Source organism: Cibotium barometz, chromosome 42 (assembly GCF_041138505.1).
Source record: "Cibotium barometz isolate CiBa-2024 chromosome 42, ASM4113850v1, whole genome shotgun sequence".
NCBI classification, from domain to species: Eukaryota; Viridiplantae; Streptophyta; class Polypodiopsida; order Cyatheales; family Cibotiaceae; genus Cibotium; species Cibotium barometz.
The window spans coordinates 25,192,207-25,207,298 of NC_141087.1; positions in this window are offsets into that span (position 1 = coordinate 25,192,207).

A 15,092-nucleotide genomic window follows, 5' to 3' on the forward strand; every position below is an offset into this window, starting at 1 on the left:
CAAAGGCTGGTCAAGACCTTGGTCGACCTTGCTACGTGAGACATCCTCTCCGTTACCTGTTGTAACTTTATCAGTTTCGCAAGACAGTCAAAGTGCTTCCCCAGCATTCTTGACATAAAACAGTCATTTAAAAATAGGTCATAAATACAGTTTCTATAATGAACTCTCGTCTTTCCACATTGCTCCACATCAATCCACATTCATTTTATATATATTCCCATTCTCATCCAATCACATCATTTTCCATCTCATCACATCTTTCCTCATTTATCCACATCAGATCTCATCCACTCGCATCTACCCATATCCACATCCACTCCCATCTACCCATATCCACATCACATCACATCACATCCATTTCACCTCACATCTCATTCATTCACATCTATCCCGATTCACATCCCATCACATCACATCACATCCATTTCACCTCACATCTCATTCATTCACATCTATCTCGATTCAAATCCCATCACATCTCATCCATTCACATCACATCCAAGTCATAACATCTATCCCATTTCACATCACATCATATCACATTCATTCACATCACACATCATCCATTCACATCTATCCCAATTTACATCACATCTCATCACATTCCACTTCACATCACATCTCATTCATTCACATCTCGATTCACATCACATCACATCTCATCTATTCACATCCCATATTATTCATTCACATCCTGATGCACATGACATCACATCTCATCCATTCACATCATGATTCACATCACATCACATCTATTCACGTCCATCACATTCATTTACATCACATCCATTTACATCCATCACATCGTGATTCACATCACATCACATCTATTCACGTCCATCACATTCATTTACATCACATCCATTTACATTCATCACATTACATTCATTCATATCCATCACATTCATTCATTCATATCCATCACATTCATTCTCATTACCATCCCATCACATACATTCTATCCACATTACATCACATCACATCTATCCACATCATATTTCATTCATCCCATCCACATTACATCACATCCACATCATATCTCATTCATACACATCTCATCTCATTCATCCACATCCATCCAATCATTCACGTGTACAACTATCCACATCTATCTATACATTCACCTCTATCACTTCACATCCACATATATTCATATCACATGACATCTCTTTACATCACATCACATTCTTTCACCTACACATCCACATCCATTCTTTCACATACACATCCAAATCCCTTTATATCACATCACATTCTTTCACATACACATCCACATCCATTCTTTCACATACACATGCACATCTTTTCTTTCACATACACATCCACATCCATTCTTTCACATACACATCCACATCCATTCTTTCACATACACATCCACATCCATTCTTTCACATACACATCCACATCCATTTACATCACATTCTTTCACATACACATACACATACACATCCACATCCACATCCACATCCACATCCCTGTACTTCTCATCTCACCCTTTCTCATATCCTCTCATCTCATCATTCACATCCATATCCATTTTCATTACATCACATCCTATCGCATCCCATTTTCATCTTATCACATCCATTCACATCCTATCGCATCCATTCACATCCTATAACATACCATTTACATCTTATCACATCCTATTTATATCTTATCACATCGGTTCCACATCCTATTTCCATTTAGTAGTTTTTACTACTTTGATACCGATAATGAGACTTTTTCTAAATTTTTGCCAATTTCTTGGCCTAGATAAAGATTCTTTTTCTCGATGACTATTTTCATATTCTTTCTCAATTTCTCAAATTAATTATATTCAATATTCCTCTTTTGGAATAGAAGAATTCATGGGATTTATAGAAATCAATTCTACCCATATTTCCACTTTTGAATAATCATAAATTGAATTATACTAAAAATTAAATCATAAATTGAATTATACTAAAAAATTCTCTTTTTTTAATTTAATTTCTTGGACCTCAAATATCATGGGAATTCCTCTTTTTTGTATTTGATTATTTGCATTCTAATATCATGGGAATTCCTCTTTTATCATCAAATATTTCTCATAAAATAAATTCATCTAAGATAAAATATCCATTAATCCAATATGCTAGGAATTTCTTTTTTCCATATAAATGATTGAATTCCAAATGTCATAGGAATTTTTCTTTTATCATTTAAATATTTCTCATAGATAAAATAAATTTATCTAAAATTCATCCTTGAATTTAAATAAAATATCCACTAATTTCAATATGCTAAGAATTTCTCTTTTTCCATTTGAATGATTGAATTCCAAATATTATGGGAATTCCTCTTTCATCATTTAAATTTATCTATGCAAAAAGATAAATTTAACTCAAATTATTCTTTAATTTTTAAATAAAATATCCATTATTTTAGTATTCCAGTTTTTTCTCTTTCCTCATTGGAAGACATGGATCCCTATTGTCATGGGAATTTCTCTTTTATTTTTTAAATAGAATATCCATTATTTTAGTATTCTAATTTTTTCTCTTTCCTCATTGGAATACATGGATCTCTATTGTCATGGGAATTTCTCTTTTATCATAAAAATGAATTACTATAAATTCTTTTTTTTTCTAATTAACTATTTATACATAAACATAAAAATCAAATTTTCCATGGTTGTAATGAGAACTATTCAATGAACCTAGGATGATTAATCCTAGAATATGGTAGGAAGTCCTCTTTTCATATTATGCATGAATTTGATTTATGTGTTGATTTTTTAGAAATTTTACCATAGCTCCGCTGCTATTACTTATTATTTTTAATAATTTTGAAAGCATAAAGTTTTAGTAATACAATATGATAGAATAACTATCATTTGGATCAATATCCAATTATGGCCTTGATTCCTAAGTTTTTCATAATTTAAATAGCATAAAAGCATTAAAAAGCCACTTCTTTAGCCTCTAATTTGACAAGCATAGAATTTACTTCTTGATTTGAGAATTGCTTCATGAGAAGCATCATTTGAATATAGAATAGGTCATAGGAATGACCATTCTTTGAGGGAGAGAGAGATATGCTTCAAAAATATTTTAAATTAAGCATAAATGTAAACTTTATGTGCTTAATTACTAAAATTCATTAGAGAGCTTCAATTGCATTAAAGAGCCATTCAATTGAATACTTCTCAAGCTTGAGAGGGGTTAAGAAGTGAGAATCATTTGGAGATTAAGAAAAAAGACCATAAATCACACTTTACCTCTTAGTTTGCTTGATTCTTTAGTCTTTAGAGAGGCCCCCAACCAATAAATTGGTTTAGTATGTTGATGAAGACTCCAAAGAAGGTTGAAGAGAGAGAGAAGCTTCAATATCCTCAAATTGTAGAGGATTTTTAGAGGATAATAGAAAATATCATTATTTCAGTATAATACTGGCATGGTATAGTTCACATATTTTTTTACAAAGGGCTAAGGATCTATTTATAGGTGAGGGAGGCCTCTAACCAAGTCCAACTAGTTTCTAGAATTTTCCAGGTTCAGTTTGGCTGAATTTGGACCAGTTTGTCTCCCTTTTTTATTTGGTTTGATCCAGGAGAGAGGAGAGATAAAAATATCTTATTATTTTTGAGTTTAAAACTCCTTCACACGTGAAATACGCGCCTCCTTGAAGAGCCCCCTTGTGCTTACCAAGGTGTCAAAAATATTTTATTATACCCAAAATATCTCGTTTTTTAAGTAATATTCATAGTTTTTTTACTAATAAACCTTGTACTCAGTCAACTCTTCATCTTATGTAGACATTTACTCAATTTTGGGTATTTTTCTTTTATAAACTGGATTTATCTCCTCTCCACACTTAGATTGATCCTATTGGCCCATAAGAACCTTAATTGAACCATAATCCAAAAATTTCTAAAAATCTAGACCCTTAGGCTAAGGTCCTTTATACATATTCTCAATTAATTCCAATTGCACATTGGAAAGTCCTTTTTGAGTTTCTATTTCAAGGAAAATTATTTTAGATACTAGGAGGATTTTTATATCCAAAAATATCTCAATTCTGGACTATCTCCCTCTAGACATTTTCTCTCTCCATGCCAAAACAGGGTAAAACAAGATCTTTCTTTTATTTCAGAGAGGGGAATAATTATAAGATCAGAAGGGGAGTTCTTAATCCTTTACACCTCAAATGCTAGAGGGAGGAGTCTTACATCCTACCCCACTTAAAAAATGCGAGATGTCCTCATCTCGCAATTGGAGGACAACTCTTTTCCTTAAGATTCATTTGATTTTGGGGTTCCTTTATAGTCTGGTCAACCCAACAGAATCCTAGGATAAATATACCTTCTATAGAACTCATTATCATAAAACAATTCATTAGATCATATCATTCATATCTTTAACACAATAATGTTCCATCAGACCAAAAATTTTATCTGAACATTCCTCCACGGGAACTTTAGTCATGCAGGTTGAATATAGAATAGGTCATAGGAATGACCTTTCTTTGGGAGAGAGAGAGATATGATTTAAAAACATTTTAAATTAAGCATAAATGTAAACTTTATGTGTTTAATTACTATAATTCATTAGAGAGCTTCAATTGCATTAAAGAGCCATTCAATTGAATACTTCTCAAGCTTGAGAGGGGTTGAGAAGTGAGAAACATTTAGAGATTAAGAAAAAAGACCATAAATCACACTTTACCTCTTATTTTGCCTGATTCTTTAGTCATTCGAGAGGCCCCCAACAAATCAATTGGTTTAGTATGTTGATGAAGACTCCAAAAAAAGTTGAGAGAGAAGCTCCAATATCTTCAAATTGTAGTTTTTAGAGGATAATAGAAAATATCATTATTTCAGTATAATACTGGCATGGTATAGTTCACATATTTTTTTACAAAGGTCTAAGGATCTATCTATAGGTGAGGGAGACCTCTGACCAATTCCAACTAGTTTCTAGAATTTTCCAAGTTTAGTTTGGCTGAATTTGGACAAGATTTGGACCAGCTTGGCTCCCTTTTTTATTTGGTTTGATCCAAGAGAGAGGAGAGATAAAAATATCTTATTATTTTTTAGTCTAAAACTCCTCCACACATGTGAAATAGGTGCCTCCTTGAAGAGCCCCCTTCTCCTTACCAAGGTGTCAAAAATGTATCATTATACCCAAAATATCTCATTTTTTAAAGTAATATTCAAAGTATTTTTTTAAGTAATATTCAAAGTATTTTTACTAATAAACCTTGTACTCGGTCAACTCTTCATCTTATGTGGGCATTTACTCAATTTTGGGTATTTTTGTTTTATAGATTGGATTTATCCTCTCTCCACACTTGGATTGATCCTATTGGCCCATACGAACCTTGATTGGACCATAATCCAAAAATTTCTGAAAATCTAGACCCTTAGGCTAAGGTCCTTTGTCCATATTTCCAATTAATTTCAATTGCACATTGGAAAGTTCTTTTTGAATTTCTATTTTAGGGGAAACCATTTTAGACACTAGGAGGATTTTCATATCCAAAAATATCTCAATTCTGGACTACCTCCCTCTAGACATTTTCTATCTCGAGGCCAAAATAGGGTAAAATAGGATCTTTCTTTTATTTCAGAGAGGGGAAGAATTATAAGATCAGAATGGGAGGTTCTTACTCCTTTACACCTCAAAAGCTGGAGGGAGGAATCTTACACCCTACCCCACTTAAAAAATGCGAGATGTCCTCATCTCGCAATTGGACGACAACTCTTTTCCCTAAGATTCAACTGATTCTAGGGTTCCTTATAGTCTGGTCAACCCAACAGAATCCTGGGATAAAGATCCCTTATATAGAACTCATTATCAGATAACAATTCATTCAGATCATATCATTCATATCTTTAACACAATAATGTTCCATCAGATCGAAAATTTTATCTAAACATTCCTCCATGGGAATTTTAGTCATGCAGGTTCTCAATTTGTCATCCCTTATTAGATCCACTGGGTCAAAGTTCAAACAATAGCAATCTGTCACACAGCACAATCTACTACCCTCACCTAGAAAGCATGGGCGATTCCTCTTGGATATTTTTACTCTAGCGTAGTCAAGGTCATCACTGACCAAACTGATCTGACCGAACCTGTAAGTCACTTGGTAAAGATCAAGGAAGAAACTTACACTTGGATCATAGAGACCAACGCTTTTTCCTCATCGAGAGGCACAGCCGTTGATTTTTCTCCATAGAACAATTACTATCTGGGATTTACTTCATCTATCGTACTATAACAGAATTGAGTTTCATTTTACGGATCCAACAGTCCAGCCTAAGTCTTGTGGGTTAGCCAACCGCCCAACCACTATAGTGATGGGATCCAATTAGGAATTTGGTTAGGTTTTGTCCCAAGTACAAGGGAGGAAAAGAGTTCCCAGGCCCCCTAGCCGGATTTTCATAAAAACTTCAAGCTAGTCACACCACTTACACACCTAATATGAAATTTCTTGTCACACATATTCAGCTATCTTTAAAACAATCTTTTAATGAAACCATAGAATCACTGATCATAATCCTCCAAAATATCCAGTTGAATTCTAATTTCTAATCATTCCTTCATCAGTGTACCTATGGCATCATTGGCAACTAGAACGCTCACCACCTGTCCACTCAGGGGCCTTTTCAATAGTTCCTAGCTCATAGTACCCGAAATTATATTTATTTAAAAAAATACAGATGGACTCTGCATTATAGATCAGCAAGATCAACCAATAGATCCATATAAAAGAGCCATGGACTCATCCGTTTTGAGGACCAGCAAGGTCAATCAACCAGATCCATGTCCAAATTCAAAAAACAACTCTTACTCCTTGTTCCAGTATCTTCCACGACGCACGTGTGGGTATCTTCGGTGACCCAAAGCCCGAGCACCGTATGTTGAACACCCCTAGGCACTACTACATGTTAGCCTAATACCGGCGCTTATACCGGCGTCATTTAACGGGGTCTAAAAAAGCCCCATCATCGGTATAAACGCCAGTATAAGCGCCGGAACCACAGCGTCGGTATAGGCGTCGGGTAACAATACCGGCGCCTATACCGTTGTCTATACCGACGCTCACCACCGGGGGTAATACCGACGGCTAAATCGGCGTCTATATCGGTGCATATATCGGGGTGTATACCGAGGTGTATACCAAGTTTTATACGGACGTAAATACCGAGACATATACCAATGAATATACCGACGCCAGTACACCGGGGAATATACCGACGCTGTAGCAGAAATTTTTTTTGGGCAGAATAGTGCTGCCTGGCTGTTGCCTGGCTGCCTGCAATGAGCAGGATCAACAACAGCAAACAGACAGCACCATTCTATCTAAAATAGAGCACAAAAACAACCGCGCTCGTTTTTTTATTTTCCTGATCGACAAACAAGAAATTAAATTTAACATTTATTCTTAAGAATGTTTTGATCATATTTCATTAGTTTGAAGGTCATCTTAGATCATGGTAATGCCTCCCAATTGACGGTCTCTCCTTCTTCTTTAAGCATCTCAAACAAGGCCACAAGGCCATGTTTGTGAGTGTACTTCTCCTCTCGCCTACTTGGTGGGTGATTCATGGCCAACTCCTGCACAAACGATTAACAATTATAACTTTTAGAAATCAACATTTAGCCCACATACATACATTTACATAAATAAAATTGCTACAAATACTTACGAATTCATGGCGCATGGTTTCGTAACCACCACTCCCAAGATGAGAAGCCCCTGCTGTTTGGAGTCTTGCCCTTGCCGCCTCTCTTTGTTGTTGAAACCTCTCTGGTGTCTCGGTGAGCTCCTGAGCAATGGCTGCCCACTCCCTGTCATCTAGCCAAACAGGTTTCTCTTTCCCCTCTCTAAATGCATCCCTCGCCTCTGACCTCCATCAAAATGCGAGCTGTATACTGTATCCACTCATTAGAGACGACATTCATAGGGTCAGATGGCTGAAACTCTTGCTTTATCTTTGTATTTATATAATTTTTCTTCCCCTTATCTTGCTGATCCCATTTAGTCATGACAGAATCGTGAAACTGTATAGTGCACAATTGTCGAATGCGTGTCTTCATTGCCTTCCCTACACTATCCATTATTGGTGCCCCATTCCTAGTTGTGTAAATCTTGCTGTTGTCATGGTCATGTGCACCCCAGGGAGTGGAAGGTGACCCTATGGGTGTGCTATCAACAGATGAGAGCGAAGGACGACGCTCACGTGGTGGTGGTGTCACAGTATCTGTGGCACTACCACCACAACAACCTCCCCCTGAAGACCTACTACGTGAGCACCGTCTATGTGAAGAGGTGGTAGATCGAGCTGAAAGAGGAGTGGAAGGCTGTGTGGTATGAGGTGTGGGAGCTGCTGTCGTACCCACGGGTGTGGGAACTGGCGTCGGGAAGCCAGATGGTGAGGCAGATGTCCCTGCTCCAGAACCCCAATAACTCTGAGCCATGGCTCTCTGCTCTGGAGTCATGGACGAAAGAAAACCATATAACTGCTGGGGACTCATGCCCTGCGGTGTAGGATTAAATGAGAAATCTGGACTGTAGTCGTAGGGCGGTGAGTCACCCATGGCCTGTTGGACAAAAAACCATATGACAAACTTGTGTGAAATGAAAATTACACGGTAAACAATGAAAGAACCATATGACAAACATTAACAATGATAAACAACATTGGTAAAACTATATCAACTTGCTCCTACAGTAGTGATTATGATGGTAAACATTAACAATGGTAAACAATGAAAGGACCTTCAATGTCATAAAACCATTACAAATATGTATTAACTATTTGCATAATCATTAAGATACATCATTTTAAAAATCATTATCTATTCTATCATCCTCATTAAGATCAGTAGCCCCAAAGAGATCTATGTCTATGTACATTTCAGCATCCTCATCATTAAAAGTCCCTTGATGAAGGATGTCTTCATCATCTATGTCTTCTTCCTCAACATGTTTTTCAGCTTCCTTGGTTTGCACCTCTTCATTTGGATCTTGCTCTAGTTGCTCCTCTTCAATTGCTTGCTCCTCTTCATTGTTGATATCGGCTTGTTCTTGCTGCTCTCCATTACCCTGTGCATCCACATCACCTTGTTGTAGCTCAAACTCTTCAAAAATTTGCTTACTACGGGGGGCGACTTGAACCACAAACAGCCAGCGTGGATCTTTTGGATCCGCTTTAAAGACAACCTGCTCACAATGCTCTGGGCACACAAAAGTATCTTGCTGATCGGTCCATACCTTTGTGGAGTCCACTTGGATGAGGCCACTCTTGTCTCTACGTACAGTTGCATGTGGCCCATTCATGATTACCTTGAACCACTTCACATCAAAGATAAACAACTCAAAACTTCTGAAGCCAACCTTTAATATATCTTGAATGGTTCCAAAGTAATCAAGCATTCCAGTAATTGTGTTATCATCACTTGCACAAGTTGCACGACTTTCTTGAACAAACTGTGCTGTGACACCACAATCAAAGGTTGCTCTTTATTGGTCTATTCGTTCTACTCGAAAATGACGTCCATGTGACCAAAACGCCCCATATTTGTGATACTACAAATACCACAAAAAGATTGTTGATGGAGAATCAAACACTGAGACATGTAAAGAAAAAAAAGAGAGACATGTAGAACTTAAACACTTACATGCCAATCGCATCCTTTTGTAAGCTCCTCCTCCTCCTCTGTTATATTTAAACCAGTACGTTTGGCTTCTAAAATTGTAGCTTCTAGCCATCTACCTGTGGGAAAGTCCGGAAGAGCTTGCATACCTTCTGGATATGGGAGATTTCTTGTAGTGCGATTCCTTCTGAAACTTAAACGATCTTGTACTCGCTGTCGCTTGAGAGCTTCATATGTCTCAATCCACTTCTCCATTACATGAGAGTTCAAGATGCAAAATTTGTTGATTTTTTCCCTCAAATTGTTATCCATCTTTCTCTTAATGCCTTGGCCTTGAGGTTCCTCACCAATGACTCGCCTGTTAGACTCTTGAGACCATAGTCGAGGAATCTCTGGATCTGAGGAACTTAAATATTCAGTGATGTAAACAAGGGACTCTTGTATCAGCCACCCTTCTGACATAACATATATAAACTCCCTCCAATTGTTATCCATCTTTCTCTTAATGCCTTGGCCTTGAGGTTCCTCACCAATGACTCGCCTGTTAGACTCTTGAGACCATAGTCGAGGTATCTCTAGATTTGAGGAACTTAAATATTCAGTGATGTAAACAAGGGACTCTTGTATCAGCCACCCTTCTGACATACTACCCTTAAACTCTATGAATAAAGAGAATACCTTATGCATAGAAAAACAGAGCATAAGACTTATATGTTATATGTATAAGAGAGTATAAACATTCAAAAAGCTTATGCTTTCCATCCATGCAAGGCACTCTACATCAAAAAAAGGTTTATGCAAAAAAACATAACGCATGTGAAGCCTTATGCATAAAGCTCATCCATAAGATTTATACATAAAACATTATGTATTAAGCTTTATGCATAGATCTTAATTCATGCATTCAGCTAGATTCATATAGCTCTATGCATAAACTCTATGTATTGAGCTTGCATAAGCTTACAAGCCCTATGTATAGAGCTTTCATAATCTTACAACCTCTATGTATAAAGCCTGTACATAGAGCATATGCATTGAGCTTTTACAAGAAGGCTATGCATAGAGCTTTCAACAAGAAGGCTACGCAAGCTCTATGTACAATGTCCATGCAAGCTTTCAAGAAACCTATGCATAGAGATTTTATAAGCTTGCAAGAAACCTATGCATAGAGATTTTATAAGCTTGCAAACTCTATGCATAAATCCTATGCATCGAGCTTATGCATAGAGATTTCACAAGCTCGCAAGCTCTATGAATAGAGCTTATGCATAAAGCTTGCAAGAAGGCTATGCATAGAGATTGCAAGCTTATGATAGGTTTTATGCATAGATATTAAATTAATCCTATGTATAAGCTTACAAGAACCCAAAACTAACCCTAAACCATAAAACAGGGATGCAATAATTCATAGAAAATAGCATAAACAAGAAAAAATACGTCTCACTGCATCCAAATGTGGTTTCCTGGGGCTCTGCATAAACTGGCTGACTAGCCCCACAGCATAACTCAAATCCGGGCGTGTGATAGTCATATATATGAGACTACCTGTACATAGAAGGATCATCCAATTCCTCGCCATAATCAGCCCGCAACTTCACATTTTGCTCCAATGGTGTACTCATAGGCTTACACCCTGTCATGCCATACTTTGCCAACATATCCAATGCATATTGGCGCTGTACTAACCAAGTACCTGCATGATCTTTCACCACTTCAATTCCAAGGAAATATCTCAACTCACCAAGATCTGTCATGTCAAATTTCCCACTCAAAGCTTTCTTGACATGCATCACATCTGCACCATGATCACCTGTGATAATCAAATCATCCACATAGATGACTAGTAAAACAATCCCATCCTCTGTCTTCTTCACATAGAGTGAAGAATCGGCTGTAGAAATCTGAAAACCAAGTGAGATAAGATATCTGCTCATCTTATCACTCCAAGCACGAGGTGCTTGCTTTAGACCATATAATGCCTTTTTCAACCTGCATACGTGAGTGGGATATCTAGGGTGTACATACCCTTCTGGCTGTGCCATGTACACTTCCTCTTGTAGATCTCCATTCAGAAATGCATTCTTGACATTCATTTGATGCATTTCCCAGCCATTAGCTGCAGCCATAGCAATGACTGCTCTCACTGTGCCCATCTTAGCCATTGGACTAAACGTCTCATCATAATCCAAACCTTGGGTCTGTGCATAACCCTTTGCTACCAATCTTGCTTTATGTCTCTCAATAGAACCATCAGATTTGCACTTCACTTTGTAAACCCATTTACATCCAATAACATTCTTATCCTTTGGTAATGCAACCAAATCCCATGTATCATTATGGACCAATGCGTCCATCTCAACATCCATTGCTTTTTCCCATACATGCTCTCCAATAGCCTCTGTATAGCATGTAGGTTCCACATGCTTCACCATAGATGTCATATATGCATAGTGCATAGCAAAATCTCTATATGTCAATCTGTCAACAGGATATCTGACTCTCTGGGATCTCCGCAATGCATGCGGGTCACTCTTCTGAACACCTGTAACTCTAGCATGTGGCGGCACACATCTATCCTGTCTAGCACCAGGTGTGCGTAAAACAGGTATGCCAAGCTCCTCATCCAAACTCTCAGAACTAGATGACTCATAACCTGTGATTCCAATTCCTTCGACTTTCTTTTTACCTTTATCCATAGCACTACTCCCAGTGCTCACACTCTCATGCCTCAAACGTCCTGACCATGGACGTACACTGCTACTCTCATGCCTCAAACGTCCTGACCATGGACGTACACTGCTACTCTCAGCCTCTGCTCTGCTGCTGGCCCAGACATAGTAGTAGAACTAGAACTTGCTTGTGGTGGCAAGTTCACATGCACATCAGCCTCAAGTGACTCAATGACTCCCTCATCTTTTGCTTTTTACCAACTAGCAAGCTCATCAAACACCACATCTCGTGAGATGACCACTTGTCTAGTTTGTGGATTATAACATTTGTAGGCCTTTCGATCCTGTGCATATCCAACAAATACACATTTCTCTGCCTTAGGATCCAACTTCCTTCTTCTTTCATCAGGCACATGTACATAAGCTATGCATCCAAAAACTTTAAGATGTCCAATGTCTGGCCTGTAACCTGTGAGCCGCATCTCTGGCGTGCTTCCATGAATGGCTGCTGTAGGTGTTTTGTTCAATATATACACTGCAGTAGCACATGCTTCTGCCCAATAGTAATCTGGCATGCTCTTTTCATTAAGCATTGCCCTTGCCACTTCACATATGACTCTATTCTTTCTCTCAGCCACACCATTCTGCTGAGGTGTATACCTGCAAGTCAATTGTCTTCTTATTCCATGCTTCCTCAAGAAATGCTCAAAAGCTTTTGAGGTGTATTCACCACCTCCATCTGTCCTCAGACATTTAATCCAACAGCCATACTTCTTTTCTGCAAAAGCTTTGAAATCCATGAATTTTTCCAATACTTCACTCTTCTCTTTCAGAAAGTATATCCATGTCATCCTGCTGAAATCATCTATGAATGTAACATAGTATAAACTGCCTTTGATAGATGGGTTTTGTGCAGGACCCCATACATCACTGTGTACTATCTCAAGTGGCCTGTTACTCATATTTCCTTCTCTAGGAAACCTCAACCTTGCCTGCTTTCCAAACTGACAGGCTTCACAAACATGCATATGTCCATCATATTTGAACCTAGGCAATCCATTGACAATGCCTCTTGTTTGCATGTTCTTTAATCTCTGTATATTGACATGTCCAATCCTCTTATGCCACATATCAATGTCTTGTACCACATTTTTGCTCTTTGAGAACATGGCTGATTTTAGCTCAGGAATTCCAGCATCCAGCTTAAACAATCTTCCTTCTTTCTTGCCTTTAGCAATCACTCTACATCCATGTTTGAAATCTTCAACGAAGCATCCATGCTCGTTGAAACGAACCTGTAATCCCTGTTCCACCATTTGACCAACTGAGGCCAAGCTTTTAGTGATCGAAGGCACATACAACACATCTGACATAGACTTTGTCTGACCATTATGCATGACCAATGGTACACTTCCAACATGTGTAATGACATGCTGGGTATCATCACCTGTTTCCACATAGCCTTTTACATCCATAGGCTTCATATGCTCAAACCATTCACCATGACATGTCATATGGTTTGATGCTCCTGAGTCCATATACCATGTATCATCATTCTCAGCATTTGTTGTCATAGAACCCACAACATGCTTCATGGCAAACAAATGATTTGCAGTTCCATCATTGCTACTTGATGCATAGTTACCACCATGTTGTGCATAGTTTCCACCATAATGACCACCACGTTGTGCTCTTCCCCCTCTCAAATCGTTCTGTTTGCGGAAACAATCTCTCGCCATATGACCATATTTGCCACAATAATGGCATTCCACATCTTGCATAGAATTTTGTTGGCCTTGCCAACATCCTCGACCACGGGGGGTACCTCTGCCTTGCTGAGGTGCATATCCACGACCACCTCGAGCACCATATGAAGGCTGAAAATTCTGTTGTGGAGGCCTGTCCTGCCATCCACGACCATTACCACCACGTCCACGTGATGCAAATCTCCCCCTGCCTCTAAAGCCTCTCTGCGAGTAGAAAGCCTGATTTCTGCCATCATCATGGCTAGTAGATGCATCCAGAAATGAATCACTGAGCTTGATTTCCTCAACCAACAAGAGTGAAACCAACTCATCGAAGTCGGGTAGACCTGTACTCCTCACTGAGATAGATGTATCAAAGGATTTATATTCCTTGCCAAGACCACGCAAGGTAATATCCACCAAATCATCATCAGGCATGGGGGCATTTATTGTGGCCAATGCATCTGCAAACTTCTTGATTTCTTGCACATAATCATGTATGCTCCTTTTCTTCCTTTTCACATTGTGTATCTGCTGTTGCTCGTAATTGAGACTTGCGAGCACTCGTATCTGTATCAAACATCTTGACCAAAGTATCCCATGCATCTTTGGGATTCTCAGCATCCTGAATGTGTATGAGCATAGCATCAGAAATACATATAGACAAATAATGCAGCACTTTGAATGCTCTCTCTGACCATTGCTTATGAGCAATAAGCTGCTGCTATGTAGGTTGCCGAGGTAGCTCAGGCTCTGGCTCAGCACCTGTAATCAGATTCCAAAATCCTTTTCCTTTCAAGAAACTCTTTATCCTGTACTTCCATGCCTGGAAGTTCTTCCTATCCAGCTTTTCACCAACAATCTGAACTGGATTGTCCGACATGTTTGCTCAATGCATACACCTTCCGTACACTTCAAATATGTAAATGAGCCTTCCTCAGCTCAACCCCACTCCAATGAATGTTCCAGATACTCCAAGGTAGCCAACAAACTCCAAATTTGATGTAGAAAATCAACCTGTAGTCATTCAAGATGAACTGACGCAC